The following is a 21,950-nucleotide window of genomic DNA, read 5'->3' as shown; positions in this document are numbered from 1 at the left end:
ACATCTGCAGTGAGTGCAGTTCTAGTGATATTGGGTGCAGTCCATAGCTTAGGGCTAATTTTAATGGCTCCCCTTTTCATACAAGGCTCAGATTGTTTTCCACGTGATTCCTGTTAATTTAGCTGCAGGAAAGGGCATCAGTTTTCCTTGTGAGTTTCTGATCCATACTTCTAAACTAGGTGAAATGTATTAAAGAAGAGAAATGATCATAAAATAAGAGATTGAATTTTCTACTGCCTCCTTAAGTGATTAAACAACTAATCCCACTATTTTGATGCACAAAAGAAAAATAGAACATACAAATGGTATTTTTCTTATGCCTATATTTTGGTAAACAATTTATGAAATGCTGTAAAGAAGCTCTTGAAATCTCTAACAGAGCTAAGAGTTAAAAAAGGATGGCTTAAATGTCTGGATACTGTGCATTTTCAAAATCTACAGACTTAAACAAAGATTTCACAGTACATTTCTCAAAACAAGAGTTGTGTGCATCATGGCAGCAGATGGTGGAATATACCATCAAATAATAAAATGTTTAATGAGTATTTTCTATTTTTGATGAACAGAACTAAAATATAACTGAATAGTCAAAGGTGGAGTATTTAAACAGCTTAAAAGTGTTCATTCTACAGGATCTACTCCAGTTTTTAAAGGAAAACCTGCCACTGATACTGATGCTGGGTAAACAGCTGAAATTTTCATGTATCACATGTAGTTGAAATCATAATCAAATTTGTCTCAGCAATCAAAGTTATACTCTTCTACAGCTGGAACCACCTTTGAGCATTGCCAAATTAGAAAACCCTCAAAAAAAAGAGTAGTAAATTCTTACAAGTAAAAAACACAGATAGCTTTTTAACAAAAACAAAGTATGATGGTAATTTTTTTTCATAATTTAAATGTAGAAAAACAATTGCTAGGGGTAATGGTTACCAAAATAATTTGTCATAGATATACAGTGTCTTGCCTTTGTTTACACACATCTATTCTGACTCCAAAGAGGTACCATCTCCAACTTCATACCTATTTATTACTAGTTATGAAAGACAATTCTGCACGTGGTAAATTCATGCAGGCTTATGATGCAAAACCCCAAGGTGAAAAGACAGGAATGATTAGGTGAGTAACTTTAGTTTAGGACCAAAAGAATTTTCTATTTATTCCAATAGACAAAAATCTCCTGTATATTATGCAGATCTGGTCCACGTTTCCCATTTTCTACTGGCCAGTTTCCACTTCACACCTGGGGGTTGTCACAGACATGTTTTATGAAAAATCCTTTCCTTAGGATTTTTTCTCCTGAGAAGCTGAGAGGCCTCAGGAACAAAATGTAAACAATGATTATCTGCTGCTGTGGAATGCTACAGGTGCATCTGTGATTGGTCTCATGTGGTTGTTTGTAATTAATGGCCAATCACAGTCCAGCTGGCTCAGACTGTCTCAGTCCCAAGCCTTTGTTATCATTCTTTTTCTATTCTTAGCTAGCCTTCTGATGAAATCCTTTCTTCTATTCTTTTAGTATAGTTTTAATATAATATATATGATAAAATAATAAATCAAGCCTTCTGAAACATGGAGTCACATCCTCATCTCTTCCCTCATCCTGGGACCCCTGTGAACACCACCACAGGGGTTAGCATGTGTTAAATCCCTTTCTTGTTCCTATGAGCAGTGGCTGTCAATGGTCCTTTTTCCAAGCTTTTCCAGTGGCAGAGGACTAGAAGGTATGAGCATAGAAGGCATGAGCATAGAAGGTGTTCCAGATTGCAAGGCAAGATGTATTCCATTACTATCTGTATGGCAGATTATCTTTTGTCAAGTGGGCAGTTTGCCTTATCTCTCTCTTTGAGTGACCACATTCACACCTCTCTGGGAGGAGACATTGCTGATAACAGCTATGGAATGTCACTGCATGGCTGATAAGAACTCTAACATCCCATTGGGAGATGTGAGCCCAGAGGGAGGAGCCAAGCATTGCTACCCAGATATAATCCAGAGGTTTTGAGACACCAGCACGGCTTCTCCACTGGATTCCCCAGAGGAACAGCAGCTGCCTCTTCTTCAGAGGAAGACCACGCCCTTCTACAGGATCCCCCTGCTCCAACAGAACCACCCCTGACTGGAGGGCTGCAGCCACAATTCCAATGGGATTGCCACCAACACCCTGACCCACAGGGTGTCAGGTTGTGCTCTGAGTCTGTCAGTGTTGTTCTAGTGGACTGCATTGTTTATTTTATCCTTTATTTTTTCTTCCCTATTAAGGAACTGTTATTTCCTGCTCCCATATTTTTGCCTGAGAGCCCCTTAATTTAAAATTTATAGCAATTTGGAGGGGTGGGGAAAGTTTACATTCTCCATTTCAGGGGAGGCTCCTGCCTTCCTTAGCAGACTCCTGTCTTTCCAAACCAAGACAGAAGGTATGAGCATAGAGGGTATGCTTTCAACCCACCCCAACCCAAGGATTCACTTCTGATGGCCAAGTCGGTGCCTTTTGTGCAGCCTCCTATTGCCAGTGTGTAACAAATCTGCCTCTGGAACTCCACAAAGAGCCTTTGTCTGCCTCTGGGGAGCTCTGGGGCTCCGTGGGCTCCCCCAGCTCTGCCTGCCAGGGCTGGTGGTCACACAGGTCTGGTGGCCACACAGGTCAGGGCAGTGGCCATGGCACCTTGGCGCGACGTGCGGCCGCGGCTCGGGAAGGGCTGAGCAGCACGGGGTGCAAGAGCCACCCTCAGCTTTCAACAGGGGGTTATCTTAACAACTAGACATCTTTAAAAGGTCATTATTGCAGTCTAATTTCAAACTGGCACCAAAATGAAGGGTTGTCTTTGTGCAGGATTAATTTAAAAACCTCAGGATTTGATGTCAGTGGGAAATAACCAGCGTGGGACTCATAATGCTGCCTTCTCCTGCTTCTGGCCAGCACCTAGGGCTAATTTCTTAGGAGATGAAAACTATGACAAGCCCTTCAGTTAAGCTGAAAGCAGGCAGCAGTCCAGTAACACCCACAGGCCTCAGAGGCATCCTGTGACCCCCTTAGAAAAGTCACATTCACTTTGCTCTTGAGAAAGGAAAAATAATGCTGGAGGCATTTTGTTTTAAACCATGTGAAATAAGGAAATGTGAGGATGTGAAAATGAAGTGAAAAAAGTTAGAATTCATTTCCTCCCTTTGCAATGGCTTAGAAGCAAAACTGGTTCATTTTGAAAGTGTGTGTAAAAATCTGATACATTCACCAGTAGGCAGTGACTACAAAATGCTTAAGGTAAAATATGTAAATATGTAAAATAATCTCTTGAAAACCATCTCCTTTTGTGCTTGAAAGCATTTTGTAAAAGCATCTTTATTTCTCAGTAGCATTAATAGACAGTCAGAAAGAAAACTTGTCAAAACAAAAAATAGCAACAAAATTCAAGGTACTAGAATAATATTTTGAAACAAATCTGCAGAATAGTGAAAGGGAAGAAAATTAATGCATAAGTTCCTTGGATGACTTCTGCCCTTTTAGTATTAATCTGAATAATAATAAAGGAACATGTAAATTACAGTTTCAAAATTTTAAATGGGGTTATTTTAACTATCATAGACTTAAGGCAAATCTAATCTGCCAAATCTTCAGTCTCATTTCAGTCTAAAACTGTGTCTCACTTTTTTACTCCTATTATGCCTTTTAACTTAGATGGGCTTTTTATCTCCTAGCTAAGCACATCCAACCTCATTTCCTCGTTCCCATTAAAGAGGTCTACACAAACGTGCATTCAGTCTGTTTATTACTTGCCACAGACTGCTCAGCCTGCTCCAAAATATTCTCATTAATAAAAGGTTGCACGTTGAGGACCCATTACAATGCTCAAATTAAGAGAATACTTAAAACTTTCATTGTTTGTCCAAAATTCTTGAGATGTATTACGTATTACCATATTATCAACTACATAACCAAAACCAAGCAGCAGAGAATTCATTAACATTAATACAAATTTCAAAAACTGCTCCACAAGTGAGGTCTCAAATCTGAAAAATGAACTCCAGCTCTAAAATAATTTGTCTTGGTTTAATTTTTTCTCTGTATGTAGAGAAAGCTAAGGTAAGGAACATATAAGGAAGAGGACAGGAACAAAGGCAGAGGGTGGGAATCTTGAGCCACTGCAACACACAGGTACTGAATGATCCTCATAGCAAAAAGCTACAAAACAAGGCTAAAAAAATTCATGTGGTATCAGGCTTCAAGGGGGTATGTAACTACAGAAATACCTACACTAGAAAGGAAATAATGATAAATTGGAATTATTTTGAGACATGGCAAAATTTACACAGTCCAGGAGCTTTTACAAAAAACTTATCAAAATTAAAATGACAAAATAAATTATTTGCAGCATCCCATCTGAGTCCCACAGCCAGGCTCACATTCATTTATGGGGAGTCAGATGTATTCACCATGCTGTAAAGAACTTCTTACAACCACCCCAGAATCCTGACATTGTGACAAGTTGAAAGGAAATCTGGGAAGTTGATAATGCCAAAGAATGACATAGCCAAAGCCTTCATCCTTCTCTTTTCCACAGTATTATGACTAAGTGGATGAATGTAGGAATGGCAAAAGGATGGTCTGGATCAGTTTGAAGGGGAATGAAAACACCCAGCTTGATTTTCCTGCCTGCCATGCACCCAAACTGTGATTTCTCAGTAAAGCGAAGCTGGAACGATGATGCATCTTGACATGCTTTTAATATGCAAACTGTTAATCTTAAAAGCTATGATTCTGCAAAATTTTTAAGTCTGAAGTACATGCCTGAGTTAAGTATTTAGATAAATTGGCATTTTTTTCCTACCTAAGACAGCTATAGTTAATGGGTCAAAACATAATTTGCCTGTCTTTTTTGAGCCCACAGACATTTGTACAAGTGTCACAATCATTCATGTGACACTTGTCTGCTTTATTATTCTATGCCAAAACTGAGCAAATGTTTACAAGATTTGTTTTTCTGAAGCATATAGGGAACATATAAGAAAAGGGAAAGACATGAATAGGAGTAAGCAGGGAAGCTTCACAGATACCAAGACTGCTCCTTTCCAACACAGCTTTTCTGAATGCAAGCCTCTCCTCCCTGTGTTCTTTATGTTGTCATTAAATTATTAAAAGAATGATTATAATCAACTCAGTTATGGTCAAGTGTGCATTAGCCTGTAAATTCAAATATCCTGCCCTCCCATCATCCATCCACTTCTCACAGGCACAGAGAGGAGCTTCCTGACTGAAATATCCCAGGAATACGGGCACATGGGCTCCTTCTCCCCAGCTCTGGCCCGAGGAGGGAGTTCACACACAGCTCCTCCACGGCAACCTCAGCACAGCAAAACAGCTTCTTTGTGTAATTCCTTTATTTTCATTCCACAGCTGCTCTTTACTGAGACTTACACATATAACCATTGCTGGGAAAGTATAGGAAAGTTAATAATTGTTAAAGGCTTACATGAAAGTAATTGTTCTGTTTCTTCTGAATTGCCAATACTGATTTTGCTGTGAGAGGGGATTATGGAAAGAAATGGAACACTAGAGACGGGGAAGAACTGTTACCAAAATAATCTAACAAATGCAAATACAGCCCCCAGTACTAACAGAAGTGTCGAGTCTAAGAGTACAGACAGATGTTCTCTCTGGATCCAGCTGTGCAGATGAAGGGCTCTGTGCCCCCTGCTGCAGTCATTATCCTGGATCTGCCCCGATTCACTGGGGCAGGGCCAGCCCCACCCTGCTCACACGGGCACCATGGCCCAGCTGGCTTTGCCCCCACTGAGTGCCTGGCACACACCATGGCAGGGACCTCCCCAGCCACCCACGGTGCCAACCACAGCAGTCCTGGCACTGGCACACTCCTTCTGAAGCCCCAGAAAACAGGCACTGCTAAAATATCATCCCCCTCAGAAATATAAATAAAAAGCATTTTTAAAATCACCTAAGCAAATAAAGCAATGCATAGCATCTGATTTTTATTTCTTGGATTTTTTTTCAACAAACATACCCATGGATTTTTCCTATTGTACTACAGACAGGATTCAAACAGCACTGCCATCTGAAAACAGCACAAACAGTAATGATAACCTAAACTGTGCACAGCACCAAAACCATCACCTTTGTTCAAATAACACTTGTAAGTGATCACCAAGAGTAACAACCTAAACCACAAGCCAAAACACTGGTTTGTTTGGTGATTCTTGATTTTGAGGGCACAGATTGTACTTGACGTAACTTTCACACTGAAACAATCTGAGATTTTTGTTATTAAAAACAAAACTAAATATACAAATCAGGAAACATTTTGAGCTGCAAACTCCTTATCTAGAATGACACATTCCTTTGCCAACCTGTAAAATGCATTGTAGAACAGTATTTTTTTAATTTAAAATTTGCAAGAGAATTTCCTATCATCTTTCACTTATTTTTGGAGGTGTATTTCAAACCATACAACACACATTTCCCAGCCTAACCACAAGGTGCCTACTGTTACACTACACATGTTAAAAGAGCTCTTTAAATACTAAATGTGACCATATTTTCAGTTGGATTTCAGCCTGCTCTGGTAACTTCTCTCTTCAGGTGACAAACTAGCAGTAACTGAATTCATTACAGCCTGATTAATTATGCTGCTTTCATACAAAGGAAAAAGAGACTTCAATCAGAAGTGGTAACCTTAAACAGTACCTGTGCAGCAGCATATCAGAACATCAATCCCAGATCCTTGCACTTCCATTTGCTTTGAGAATTTTTAGTAATTACTTCTCCCTTACTATCACATAGCTCAGCTCAACTCCACAGCCAGAAAAACTAAAGGGAGAGGTTTGGAACACCCCAGTTCCAGCTGACAGGATTTACACCAGTTACCAGAAAAAACCACAGTTTGTGCTCTCCACTTGCTTACCACAGCCTAACTACACAACCAGCCTCTTTTCTCCCCAGCTGAACACAGCAGGAGTTTGGGGAATAAAAGGAGAAGAGAGGAGTGGAGCCAAATGTCAGAGATCTCTTTTCTCATACAGCTGACAACTTGCCAGCTTCTACATATTTGGAGACAATTTCCTGAAATGATCCAGAAGCTGAGAAGCACCTGGCTGCTGCCTTCTCCTGAAGCAGGGCTATCACTGCACAGAGATGGTTCCTGCACAGTGATTCTGCTTTTGCTTGCTTGCCTTTTGTGCTTGTTAACATGCAAAGGCAAATTAATGTAAGACAAGAATCTGGCATATGTGTCTAAAATACACAATGCATAATTAAACTGGGAATGAAAACAAATCAAAGGTATATATGTTCAAATAGTATTTATTGTTCCTTTACATAAAGGAACAAGGAACTTGGCAAATATTTCTTAGGAATAAAGGCCCATCTTCACAAACTATGGGTTATGAATAGCAATGAACAAGATAAGAGCACATGAGATAAAGCTAGCTAGAGTGAGGCACAGATGGAAGCAGAGCCAGACTGACAATGGAAGAATTCCCACCCTAGCAGGCTCGGGAGCGCTCTCCACACAACCATTAATGCCAGCACACATCAGCATTTACACCAAAGGAGACTCTTCAGAGAAATATTTTTAAATGCAAAGTTTGGGATATCTCTTTTTTAATGTGGATAATACTCAAAGCATACATCTCTCTGCAGACTTAGGTCTCTGGTGCTCAGTCTGTAACACGCCTGTGCTCTGCTGCTAACGGCGATGTGAGGAATTTGCTGTACCTACAGAATTGTATTATGGAGATCCTAGAGGGTATGAGTAAAACTTGTTGAAATTAAGTTCTAAGGAAATATATAAATGTGGGTGACTGGTTAGGGTTTGGTTAAAGTCAAGAAGAGAAGGTGCTCCCAGGTCTCTTTCTCAGAGCCAGCTGCCTGTAATAATAAATACACAGGGTTGGCTGTGGCATCAGGGGCTTTGGAGAAAAATAATAATGCATTACAAATATTGCCAGACCAACAGGCTTCCCTGTCTCATTCAAACCCAGCACTGTCCTGCATGAACAAAAACTGCAGGAAGACAGCTTAGACTGTCACACTTTGGCAAAAGGAGCTGGCACTGCCGGCAAACAAAATGCAGCGACAAAATGTCATCCCTCTTGTTCTTCACTTAGGGATGCCCCTGCATTACACTTGTGGACCCAGGTTGTCACATCTCTCTTTTAATTAGGCAAAATTATGCTGCAGTAATACCTAGCAGGAGAATTTACTGTGGTTGTGGGGAAAGTATGAGATCAGCCTGCAAAACGTCACTTCTAAAAGAAAAAAAGGAAATGTAACTCAAAAATAGATTCTTTAATGAAGAGCGTTGTTTAAACACTTAAGGCAGTTCCTCATCTTTATCTGTAAATAAAATTCTGATTTTTGTCACAGATAAGAGATTTAAAACCACAAAATAACAAGTAATCGAAAAAATGTTTGTGAATTAATTAAAACAAGTTGTGAAACGATATTATTTGCTAAATTGCTAGCACATTCTTCTAAAGAGAATGAAATGCAAAGAAAAATTCAATTTATTTATTTTCAATTACATGACTGCCTTCTTTTCAGTATTTTTTCCCAAAATTTAACCATGACAACAAAACTTGTTGTCTGAACAGAGATGAAAATATATACATAATATTTTATCAATTACTATTAACGTTGCTATTAGCATAAATATTCAAAGGCTTAAAAATGTTCCAAGTATATAAACATGTTCCAAAGATATATATTAACAAGCCCAAAATTAATCTTAAAAAAAAAAAAAAAAAGCAGAAGAGCAGAAAGCACCCTCACAGTCTTCAGATTTGGCTGGCTCAACCAATCTGCTATGGCCACTCAACCAGTTAAATAAATTTCTATAATGATTTCCCCATTTTAGGCTGCCTATCTGCAAGTTCTTACTGTCAACACGAATTACCCTGTGTGCTGCAACTCCCCCATCAACTGAGACAAAGCATGACTGCTGCAGTGCTCTGTCACCGTGACATGCTTCTCATGGATCTGTGTCCCAAACGTCAGCATGATCCAGCACAGGCAGCCAGAAGTGTCCTGTTATCAGAGCTGGGAGAACAATTCCCACCAGAGGTACAGCCCAGGCACAAGGGGGTTCTCTGATGGGCACCTGGGGTTGGGTGTCAGCTCTGAGCCTGGGGGGGCTGTCTGATCAATGGGACAGCCATCCCAGCAGGGACAGAGCAGGGACAGGGCTCAGGGATCCATGGGACACCCATCCCAGCAGGGACAGGGCTCAGGGATTAACAGGACACCCATCCCAGCAGGGACAGGGCTCAGGGATCCATGGGACACCCATCCCAGCAGGGACAGGGCTCAGGGATTAAAGGACAGCCATCCCAGCAGGGACATGGTCAGGATTAACAGGGACAGCCATCCCAGCAGGGACAGGGCTCAGGGATCAACAGGGACACCCATCCCAGCAGGGACAGGGCTCAGGGATCAACAGGACAGCCATCCCAGCAGGGACAGGGCTCAGGGATTAACAGGACACCCATCCCAGCAGGGACAGGGCTCAGGGATCTATGGGACACCCATCCCAGCAGGGACAGGGTCAGGATTAATAGGACAGCCATCCCAGCAGGGACAGGGTCAGGATTAACAGGACACCCATCCCAGCAGGGACAGGGCAGTGCCTTTGTCTGGGCAGGGAGAGGGCACAAAAAGCTACTCATGAGCTGCTCTTGGGTCTTCTTCCAAAGAAAAGTTGTATCAGAAATTCAGCACAAATCTGAAGTTTTCATAAAGGAGCTACTTACATAAAACAATTGAATGCTGGAGTTAAAAATACCTCCCTGAAACTCTTAAAAACTACAATTATTGTTAAGGTTTATAGGATTACACATTTAATTTGAAAAACAATGAATCTCAGTATATGCACTAATTAAATAACTCAGAAGTTACAGATGATACTGCCTCATTAAAAATTATTTTTAAATTAAAAGGCTTACGTTAAACTCATCATTTAAATATGACAAACAAAAATCTAATTTTGCAGAATCTGTAGTTGGAAAAACAGTTACACAAAGAGAAACATAGCTTTGCTAACTCCCACACACACATCCAGTAAAACTTAATAAATTTACCACAGCAGTATATAATACCCAGAGAGTAAGGGCCAAAATATAGGAAATTATGTTAAAAAGTAACTGGTCTTCATCACCACCAGGATAAAAGGCAATATATAACTTTTTAGAAGTTGTATGAAGCCCACAAAATCTTGCCTCCCAGTAGAGGTAATATAAGAAATGCATTTGACTGCAGACCAAGCAGGATTTACAGCCCAACATAGGCTGCACAAGCTGAATTATGGATTGCATTACATTTTTTTATATATGGCACTGTAGAAAAGAAACCCCAATAGGTCAAACTGAAGTATTAATCACTATAGCTAAAATAAATACTAGATGTGAATAATATCTACTCATGGGCCACAAAATAGACCAAGGTAGAGAATTCTGAAGACACTTGGAACATTGGAGCCCTCAGTACCTATCAACAATATCAACTGAAAAGCATTAAAATGCTCATTAAACATTTGTAATTTCCACTAATTGCTGCAGAGTGGGCAGACATCACACTGAAATACACAATGTACACACCCAGACTTGGTAATGCAGAGACCAGAGTCAGGACAACAACTGACTCTGTCCTGTACTTTGAGACTTTACTCCAGATGCTCTTCATTAGGAATTTTCTAAAATAATGCACTATTGCTTAAGAGATTTGGACACTCAAAACTGAAAATTAATGATCTGTGCTGGAATTAAATCACCTGTTGTATTACTTCTTGTCTTCAACCAGGAGAAGCCAGAGAACATGTCCCAGTACAGTTAAGCTCCTTAAAATAAGGAACAGTTCACAATATTAAAAAACAACTAACTGAAGATTCAGGCTAATACTTCTTCTTGAAGTAAATAAAATAATTCTTCTTCTGGATTCTCAATCCAGACATAAGACATGATGTCAAATACTTCCAAATATGCAATCTTTATTTATTTCTTTAGAGAGAGAAAACCTACCTTCTAATTTTCTTCTGGAAACCCTTCCATACTGGTTCTAAGTTATTTAAGAAATATTTTGAAAAGAATACTTGAAATTTTGATGTATGTTTGCTCTTAACATCACTGGCAAATTATTATTACTTTGACTACCTGCACAGCTGACAAGAACACCAGGGACCAGCACCTGCAGTTCTTCATTGTTCTGTTACTTAGTAAGGTAAAAGCTAAGTCAGCAGCAGCATCAAATTTATCCCATCTCAATGCAGCTACACAGCTGAAGGTAAAAACTTCTGCTCAAAGAATTTTGTGGCAATGCAAGTTTTACCAAAATGCAACACACCTATGGCTGTCAGTGGTGTCCAGGCGCAGGAGGCAAGCTTGTGCAGAGTGCAATTTGTTTCCCCTTCCCTCCTTCAATTGAGTTTCAAGGTACTGAAACTGAATGCTGTTCATAAAAATTACTTACAGAGATGAGAAAAGTCAGTTTGGCTTTGCAGACAAGCACTAGGCACATTTTTCAAGCCCATTAGATGTAGCTCATTTTTTGCTTTGTAGAGGTGTTTCCTAAATTTGCTTTTTTAAAAATTGTAATAGCATAAAAATGAAAACAAAACAAAAAGAGAAAATGAAGTGATTAACAAAAGCCTGCAAAGGAGAGAAATGCAGGTGGCATCTTTTATGGATTAGGAAAAATGTACCACAGGCCACTGATATGGCCTGGGAAAAAAATGCCCTCTGCCAACACCTCCCCTACAGACAGAGCAGGCTGCAGTGCTGCTGTCCTTTTGATCAAGAGAAGAAATCCCACACCAACGACTGTTTCCCCTGACAGACTGCTTGTCCTTTTTAATGTTACATGAGAGCACCAGCCTGAACTTCCCTCCCCTCAGAGTTCATACCACTACCACTGATTAGAGATGCTGCTCTGCCTAGGGGTAATCACTTCCTTGGCCAAGGCTGTTTAACCTGTTGTGCTCCTTGTATTCCTCCTTCTCCTTTGCAGATAGGAACTCTGCTTTTTTTAATGGAACTTTTTGCTCATTCTCCTGGCAGAGCTTCCTCTAAATTGTTCAGTAATTGGTGCATCATGCAGAAGTTCAGCTGTTGTTAGACTCCTGTCTTGGCAAGAGCGTGTCATGCTCAAAAAGACTGGAGAATTATCCCCTCTCTTAATTAAACTATAGCGTGGACCAACACTATTTTCATGCTGCTACAGCACAGAAATCACTATTTATGATATCTTCTACTTTCTCAAACACAGCTGCAGAAAACCTCATCATTCTCCTCATTTGCCTTCCCATACAACACTGCTGCTCTCTGCCCTTTTGTTCGCTGAGATAATTATTAAACCAAGAATACTATAAACAAAATAACAAAAGCCAGTGAAAATAGGTCCACTGCTCTACCTCCTTCAGACACCTCATCCACAGGCCAGCTCAAAGCTCACCAGAAAAGCTGGAGGGTGAGGTAGGGTAAGAATTCCCAAAGTGGTTCAACAGTCCAGAGGTCTGACTCTTAAAGACTGGGACTCCTAAGAGGCCCATGGTTTCTACACCCAAGTTTTGTAATAATTTAACTTAGTTTTAGTTAATGCTGTGAAATGTCTGTGTGTATATTCAGTCATGCTGGGAAAAGTGATCTGTAACTTGTTAGCAAAACTACCCCATGAAACTAACTCCAGAACCCCACAAACTCACACTGGTTAAAAAGCTATAAAGACTGGAATTTTATGCAAATCATTGTAACTTCACGTGGGCCAAAAAAGCCAGATTTTTCTCCAAAGACAGGAGGAGAAGGAGGGGAAAAAACCCAAGTCTGACTTACAAGTCATGAAGACACTCATGATAATTTTATCACCACAGTCCTTATAGATGGTGAAACATTTCCTTAAGTTGTCGCTATTTTTTAACTTCTCTCTTTTTGACCATCTCTCTGGTTGCCAGCATTAAAAAAAATCCCAAACTCCAGCAGCCTCAGAAATGTTGCCAAGGTCGGGGAGCTGCAGTTCTGCCCGATGCCCTTCCCTCCCTATTGCACCTCCCCTGCAGGAACTGGCTGCCAGCCTGTAACTTGAAGGCAAGCAGTAACCAAGTAACTAATAAATAAGGAGTACACCACTAAAGTAAACAGTACCCCAGCTATAATTAGCTAGAACAGACAAGCTGCTGGTGGTAGATGTCTCTCTGAGTTCCCTCAGGCTCTCTCCAGCCCCCACAGAATCCCTTTAACCAGCATGCTCCTGTTTGACTCCAGGCAAAACAAAAACAAAAACCCCCCTTTTTTCCTAGTCATTCACTAGAACAGAGTATGTAACAAAAGGAACACCAAGATGAAGATCCCCCTATTAGCTGTTTTTACTGAATTATTTCATTGAAAGCAAAATACTGCCTGTAATATCCAAGACACGTTGGGAAACTTCATGAACCTGCATTTAACACACACTGATTAGTCCCAAAGACTTCCATGGTCAAATAAGCACGAGACTTTCCAAAAACATGCAATATGACAATTGCTAGACAGAAACCCCTGGTTTTACTACAGAAGGAAATATAGAAAATAAAATGTTTTCCTACACCAGAACCAGTGAGGGATTAGCAAAGCCGAGCTCATGCAGAGGGAAGCACAGGGAGATTGACAGGAACACAGTGCTCCAACAAAAGCTTATTGCAGGTAATTAATGTTCTACACGAGGCACATTACTGACTTCAAACAAACTCAGCACTCTGCTAAAGTTAAGCATGTGCACATGTCCTTGCAGGTTTGGAGCTCCAACGCTCAACTTCTCATGAATGTGGCCAAACAGGACCCACTTTGCCATCACTCCTACAAAGGAAGGATGTGCAAAGCACACTGTTCCATTATCTGTGAACAGCTCTTAACAAAGCTGAAAAGCTTGTTTCAGCTCAAAATTTAAATATTTGAGCTCCACCTTTGAATTTTATTGTTGGCAAATTTCAGCCAAATTCTGGAGGAGGAGTGCAGAGAGTAGGAGACTGGTCAACATGAGAAAAAGAAGGGTGAGCATTCCTTTCCAAATGAAACAAGTATTTGCTCCAAATACTCTTACAATTTAGAACAGATCACAGGGATTAAAATGCATCATGTTCCTTGAACAGCAAAATAAATTTGCCTGCACCACAAACTGCTGATACTGTGTCATTTCATGATGACATCACTTATGAAGCCTGTAATAGGGACCTGCCTTTACATCTTTGCACAGATATACATATGATATGCACATATTAAGCACTCATAAAAACATTCTGACTTACAGCAAAATCTTGGAAGACTTGCACATGGTAAAAGGAAACCATGAAAGGCCTCTTTTCATTTCTCTTTCTTACACACTAAGCTTGTTTCAATTTCACTACTGAAAATGAAGGGACAATTTTTTGAACATATAATAAGAGAGCAAGTTCTGAATGAAATGTTTATCTGTCGGGCTTTTGTTTTGTTTTCTTTTTAATATAAGAAGTCATAGTTTTTTATCAACAGATCACACTCAGCTGTACAAAATGCACAGTGCCACTGCAGAGGGGGGCATAGCCATTGCTATAAAATAAAAAAAAATGTGCATCTTAATACATTTTAAGTTCCTAAGACTTTTTCCAAACCTAAACTTCACTAAAAAATATTTTAGAAAAAGAGGAAAAAGATTATCCCACAAAATTTACCTTTCACTGAATAGGACTGAAGCAGAAGGAAATTAATCTATTTGATGATTCATTTGACTGCTCTAGGGAAGAATGACTTCAATGGGAAACATTGCCACCTTAAGATACAGCTATTAATCTTCCCATGTACAGGTTGAAAAGTTACACCTTGAAAATTTTCTGGTCAGGTTTTAAAAATTATTTTCACTGACATCTAAAATTGTCACAGCACCTTGGGCCTCACCTTCTAAAGTCGATGGGCAAACCCTCTGCTGGACCTTCCATGCCTTCTCTTTGTCTTACCAGTTTTACTTAGCCAGAAGAAGGAAAAAATCTGTAGTTATAAGCATCAGAAAAACAGAGACTACAAAATAGATTCTATCCTTCAGTGTCTGAAAATCAGGAAGACAGAGAGAAAACAACTGAAAACACAGAAAAACTCAAGTCAAAACTAATTCCCAAAATCCCAAAATGCAAACTCATATACCCTCTGTCCCCACACATCCTCAAGGTAGCTTTTTGCAAGAAAAACACAGGAATAGCAGTAGAGCTCCATAGGGATTGACAAATAATGGATGAACTCTTAGCTACTCAGACATCTTTGTGCCAAGTTCTCATTTTCCATGCTAATAAGCTGCACACACTGTATTTACAAGGTATCCATAAATAAAACAATTGTATTTATTATTACCATATTGATACAATTTTCTCTTAAAAATGTAGTAATTTTTTTTTATAACCATGGAGGAAGATTTTTATTTCTATTAATAAAAAAGCAGAACAAAAAACTATTTAAGAAAGAATGCAGTAGAAATCTTTGAGAAGCAGAGAAAAAAATGCTCTCACGGTCTCCGCCTGCATGCTACATCAACATCATGCAGTCAGGTGGGACCAACTTCCATCTCCAAAGGAAGTAAAAATCAAATTTGTCTTGGCCAATAAGGAAAAATTATTAATATCATTGAACCTCTGTCAGAATATTTTGTGTTCCATAGATCAAAGGAATACACACAGCATGCAAACCTGTTCTGCTAGTAAAAAAGAATGTTTTACCTGGCACAGAGCCCACTTGCTATTTTCTTGCATTGCTGCCTGGCTTTTTCCTCCTGTGAACTGAGATCCATGCAAAAATGTTCTCCTGACTCACTGCCTGTATTCCTGCCTGTTTGCAACAGGCACAGAAATGTATTTCTACACATTCACTCCCAGCCACGATTATTAATCATCAATGTAAACACTGCATCATCCATCATCTTCAATGTCTTCCTAGTTTTACTGCTAAGTCTGTAAGGAGCATTAATGTTGGAAGTTTTGTTTCACAAAATAAAACCAGAAGTCTAAAAAAACCCAGTTTGTGTTATCATGGGCTAATACACAGTTTGAATTAAATTTTTAAAAATGAAAACTCATCACTGGGGCAATTGATTTTTAAATTGAAGTATCATTCATTTAAGAATAAGGAAAAGGTGCAATTACTAATTAGGATATCATCTATAGAGGGTTTCAAACTACTGCTTTTGAAATAGATATCAACATGTTTATGGTGAACTATTTTAATACTGATTTAAGTTTGAAAACAGGAAGTAAAACAAAACAGAAGTAAAAGAGAAGTTGAAGCCAAACTTGGGATTTTCAAAGATTTATAAAGTAGTATGCATGTAATTTTTAAAAATGTAAGGACAGACTCCTTTCCTCTGTCTCCTTGAAAATTCAAACCCATAAATTAAAGTGATAGTTTTGGGATACCTCAAATGAAATCATAACTGTCAGCAGCAGTGACATCCTGCACCAAAACAGGTCTGAGAGAACACTGCATTCTATCATGTCAATGAGACATGGAGCAAAGAGTGCTTGAAAAGGTAATGATACAACAAATCATAAAATTTCCTCCTGTTCTGCTCTTAGTCTACAGGCTTAAAAAGCACAAAAAGCAAACTTTAACTTCTTGATCTATAAATGCTTGCAAAAGGTGTTCTGCTCCATTGTATCTCTTCCATATAACTCAAGTTTAACAGTGTAAAGTGATTTAGATTCCAGTGCTTTCTAAACATATCTGACCACTTTAAATAAAAAGTAATTTATCAAGAGCCAACCCTACAGGATGACCAAGCTGAGACCTGAGCTGTTGAACAAGTTGTTCCAAGGACCTTTGAAAGTGGATGCCATAAAATAAAACTTTAGCTCCAGAAAGGTGATGGAATAGCCTAAAGATTTGCCCAGAGAACCTCAGTGCTGATGACTGGTGTTTTTCCCCAAAATAAAAGACAATTCCTTGGCTCTAGTTCTTTGGGTCTGTCAGGAGCAGTTATGTCTCATATATTGGCTGATTCCTGACCTTCTGAAGTGGGTGATACTCACTGAGTAGAAACTCTGGGCAGAAGCCAAGGCACAGCCCTCCTGTAACAGAGACTACTGCAGGACACACCACACATCCCTTATGGCTTAAAAGGGCAAGAAAGGAAGGAAACAAGGCCAGGTTTTCCAAGAGACAGCTCATGTCTAACTCATTCCAAGACAAAATTACCTAGTACCCTGATATCTTCTTAACATTGTTAAAATATTGACAATGGATTTGAGGAATAATTGCAGGTGTTGTTGAAATGTCCATGGATAACCCAAGCATGAGGTGAGAATGTCAGCTGAAATGGTGAAATGAATCACATTCAATACTGCATAACCAAAAAGAGACTGCAGTCAAAAGTACTTTTTTCCAACTACAGCACATACCCAAGTGCTTCCCACAAAATCCTGAATCCATCCTTACATTTCCACTTAGAAATCAGGAGTTACTGAAGTGTCAAGACCTAACACACAGTAACATTAAGTCACTTTCTCTACGTCTGCCTCTGGTACAACACAGATTTCAATGTCTTGAACCAGAATCTTAATCATGTTTTGTACAAAACCTAAACATGAAAACAGCTTTAAAATACTCAAATTATACCATCTGAAAGATTAATTTAATAAAAAAATATGGTGCCTCGGACCCAAAATCCACCTCACAATCACTTCAGTAATTAGCTTTTCTCTACACAAAACATCTCTGTTGTCACTGTTAGTTGTGGGACTTTCCATATCTGCAAGAACATTATCTTTCTTGACTATTACAATGGCTGGAATATAGTGGATGAGAAAACACCCAGGGTATCAGATCTCCCTTGAGCACTGGCCCAACATATGGTCCTGCACATTTTGAAAGATGGTGTTTGGGATAGTTTGCAGAATATTTTTAAGATGACTGCTCTGCTGCTGTGTGAAGAACAGGGCTTTTTCTTATCCCTAAAATGACTGTGTTCAATAAGCAGTGATTCACTGAACTAGCCCTGAAGCTGCCTTTGGAAGCTCAGTATTCAAAAACCATCTGTGCCAGCAAGTACCAGGAGAGGGCTTTCACTTGATATTTAAACAAATTATACCCTCGGATATTTCAAACATATACTCTGTATTTATGTATTTTGGGATACTAGCCATAGGTCTTGATGAAAAGCCAAATCATTTAATTATTATTATTAAATACAGAAAAATACTTGTATTTAACCTCCACACTTTAATTCCATAATAAGAAATGAGGGACTTGAAAGTATGAAAATTCTGCATTCATGCCACCTTAGCAGTACTCAAATATTTAGCTTGTAAAGCCACCTGACCTAGTCTTGCAATGGCTAATCCTTTTTTTAAAGCTCCAACTCTTACAATTACATGCAAATATCTACTTCATAAACAAAGCAAAATTTTAATTCTAACTCTTAGAAGCCTTATAATTCAAGAAAAAAAAACCACTGGAAGTGTTAACTGAATAGATTCAAAATCAATCAAAAAGCAACTAAGGTTAAAAAAAGCAACCCAAACCTTATATTTAATCTGACATTAAAGGTGCTTAGGGATGCTAACTGAAGAACTTCAGGGTTTACTGTCCTGAATGTTTGTGTCACCAACTGCTGAGCATCACAGGACCACAGCACAGATCAGAGCTGGGCAGCACTGCTGCTAAGCACATAACGTAGGTCAGGATCCTTAGATACCTAACTAGATAATCACACTGATATAATAATAGTAATAGGAATAGTAATAGGAATGGTAATAATACTAAATAAGGCTGAATTCCAAAAAACTGTGACTTGAGAAGATATTTTCCAATAATTTTTGTCTAGTATTACTAAAGAAATGGAAAAGCCCCTAAAAAATTCCACAAATGCAGTATTTTCAAGTCTGCCAGGCAGAGAAGCTGAATCTTTCCAAAGGTATCTCTCTTCTCTTTATCTCTTCTCCTTCCCTCTTGATCTAAAGCACATTATCATGATAAGCAGGCTGAATTTCTGATGAGCTGCTGGCTGCACAGAGGCAGCTGTGTTTCTAGCAGATCATGTAAAATACGAGCAGACACGAAAGGCACTGAAAAGGCAGCGAATGAAGCGCAGGTGATCTCACATTTGCTGTCTCTGTCTGGCTGTAAGGTCCTTTTCCAGTGTTCAATGGGCTCTAGGCCAAACTACCTCAACAAGCAAGCAGGAACTATTCAATTTTTATGCTGTTAGATCAGTTTCCTTCCTGTTTATCAAATGAGGTGGGTCAGGCCAGGGTGCCAGAGCCAAGGGAAGGGCAGGAATGCAGGGATGGGGATGGGGCAGTGCCGTGAGCCCACTCTGTGTTTGTGGTCTGAAACCACTCACTCACTTGGCAGCAGTGTTATTTGGCAACACCAAGCCCCTGCTCATCCATTGTTTTACAAAATATGGTTCCCATGTTTTGGAAAGGCATTTTTAACATGGTTGCACATAGAAGCAAATTAAAAAAAAACAAACAAAAAAAGCATGTAAAAATAACCTCACTCCAAAACTGCTGATCTTCCATGTCCCCAGGTAAAAGTAGTAAAAAAAAATTAGCCAGTCCAGCAATGATGGGCCTGGTCTTGATAATTTATAATAATCCTGTCATCCAAAAAAAAAGGTCTATTTAGCTATGGCTTGAAAACAAGCAAAGAAATCCAAATGAGCTCTGGCAATGTGAGACAGAGAAAAAAGTTTAAAGAAAATACTCTCAAACAAAGTGCTGGTAGAAAATACTTACAGTTATTAACACAAGTTTTTTCACATTTCCAAAAGCTGTAGAAGAATTGTTTCTTTCTAGCTAAAAACCAGTACTTAAATAACAGAAATACTAATCTTTTCCATCAACTTCTTGTCTTCAGTAGAATATCCGTCACTACTCCTAAATTAGCCTCCTGCTCAGATGAAAAGGGTGTGATTTAAAAGATCCAATTTCCAAAAATAAATTCTTAGTATTCCTGTTAAACCAAGAAGCTGGACTGAAATCCAGCACTGCTCACTGGAAAATGGCCAATGCAACCAAGTAAAGTGTCAAACAAGAGTTAGTTCAGAAAAGGGAAAATAAAGGAACATGCCAGGGTGGGATGATTTGTAAATGACATCTCTTTGGATCAGTAAACATGCAGGGTCTCAGCTGCAACAAAAGCAGACATGTAATTCAAAAATATTAATGAGGAGATGAGCAACTTCAACGTAAAAACTGTACTTTGACCAAAAACAGAGCCAAAAACAGTCCAAAAAAGCTCTGGCCAAATCAGACCTTGCAAGCAGAGATTATCAGTAGCAAGGGCTTTTAAGCAGCTTAGAAATTGCTGGGAGAAATCAGTGTCCTAGACCATACAGGAGGTTGGATATTTGAAGGTGGAATTGGGCTCAGGGGTTGTTGGGACCTAATGATGTTTATAACCAGAAACCCAAAGAAGAGATATTAGACAGTCTTAGACACATAATACAAAATTCCAGTACATTTTTACAGGGAAACATTTTGGAGGAGTTGAGTTTATTTCTGCATAGCAGCCCTAATAAGCTCAGAAGAATAGCAGAAAGGGAGTTTCTAGGAGCCAAGCTGTGTGACACAGCTTCTGCAGCACTTTAGGTCCTATTCCCTACAAAAGACATGGAATAATGCAGATCCAGCTTCCAAGGCCTTGAAATCAGCTTCTAGCCAGCCATCTCTATCAGCTGGCCAGGATGGTTTGAAGCTAGGAGAAGAGGGATGGGAGCAGTTCCATCTGAACTGGCACACAGCTCATGGCTCCAGGAAATCCATGGATCGGCAAAAACTTCAAGGAGAGTTTGCCAATGGAACAATGGACTTGTTCAGCAAAATTTGGGCTAGGAGAGCAGTAAAAGGAAGCAAAAATAACCAGAAGCCTTTGGAATTTGCCCCAGACCTTTATTTTTCCTTGAAGCACTGCAGCAAGAGAATAAGAAGCTTCTAGAGAGAGAGGGAAGCTGTTCATCATAATCCATTCAGATATAGAGCTCTGACTAAAATGCTTCACTCACTGAAGGTGACCACAATTTTGTTCATCAAATTATTAATACTTACAAAAGAATAATTTTTTAAAGGGACAACAGACAATTAAATCAAAATGTAACTGTCTAAATTTAAATTAAATTCTGTTCCTTAGGATAAAATATTCCTTTGGTGAAGTGTTAAAATCTGAAGGGATCCACATATTATTAGAAGGTTCAAATTATTTTTAAATGAAGGAAAGCAAAAGCTACGACCACCCAGCCAGGCTTCTAATGAAAGCTCCTTTGGGCCTGTTGCTGTGAGATTTGCTGCAGGTGCATGTGGGGGAGAACAGAATTCTTCACTGAATGTAAGATAAAGGAGGGAGACTGAAAGGAAGGGAATAATAACATGACAACACAAAACCTGAGAAACTCCCTCAGTCTGAAACAAATTTTACCAGAAACAGGGAGCACCTCCTACGTATCTGAAGTCCTAAGTCAATTTTAGAGTATAAACAGGATCCACTTCTGTTCCTAGCTCAGCTAATTCCCTAGCACTAATCTTAGCACAGGAAAAGAGAGAGAAGTCAGATAAAAGCTATCCAAAATGGGAAACAAAAAGGCCTTTGGAAATGCCTGGCATTTAGACAGTCAAATGTCTGAGCCAAAACTGTTAGTTTAGCTATTCAAAACAAAATGTTTGCATTTTCCTCAGAACAGGCATGTAATAGGGAGAATTCCTCTGACTCCACTGCGTGGGCAGACTCAGCAGAAGGAAAAGCAGCCCAAGTGTATCTGTACCAAACAGCACAGTGCTCTGACAGAGCCACCCACAGCACTGCAACCACATCACCCTGGCTCTCCACCTTGCTTAATACAGATCAGGCTTTGGACAATTTGGCATTTATTGTGTAGCACAGCTGCTTCTCCACATAAAATATCAGGAGAACCATGCTAATGAATGTGATCCTATTTCTAGAGCACAGTATTCTTAAGGAAATTACAA

At 39.3% G+C, this 21,950-nt stretch overlaps 1 protein-coding gene across 1 annotated transcript in view; it reads right to left on the bottom strand.

Annotated features, from left to right (window-relative positions):
• The window catches only part of LOC115907888 (transcription initiation factor TFIID subunit 4-like), a 153,339-nt gene that overhangs the window by 26,319 nt on the left and 105,070 nt on the right, over positions 1-21,950 (bottom strand).

The sequence above is a fragment of the Camarhynchus parvulus genome, chromosome 11 (genome assembly GCF_901933205.1).
Source record: "Camarhynchus parvulus chromosome 11, STF_HiC, whole genome shotgun sequence".
In the NCBI taxonomy this organism is placed as follows: domain Eukaryota; kingdom Metazoa; phylum Chordata; class Aves; order Passeriformes; family Thraupidae; genus Camarhynchus; species Camarhynchus parvulus.
This window is presented reverse-complemented; position numbering and strand designations above follow the sequence as displayed.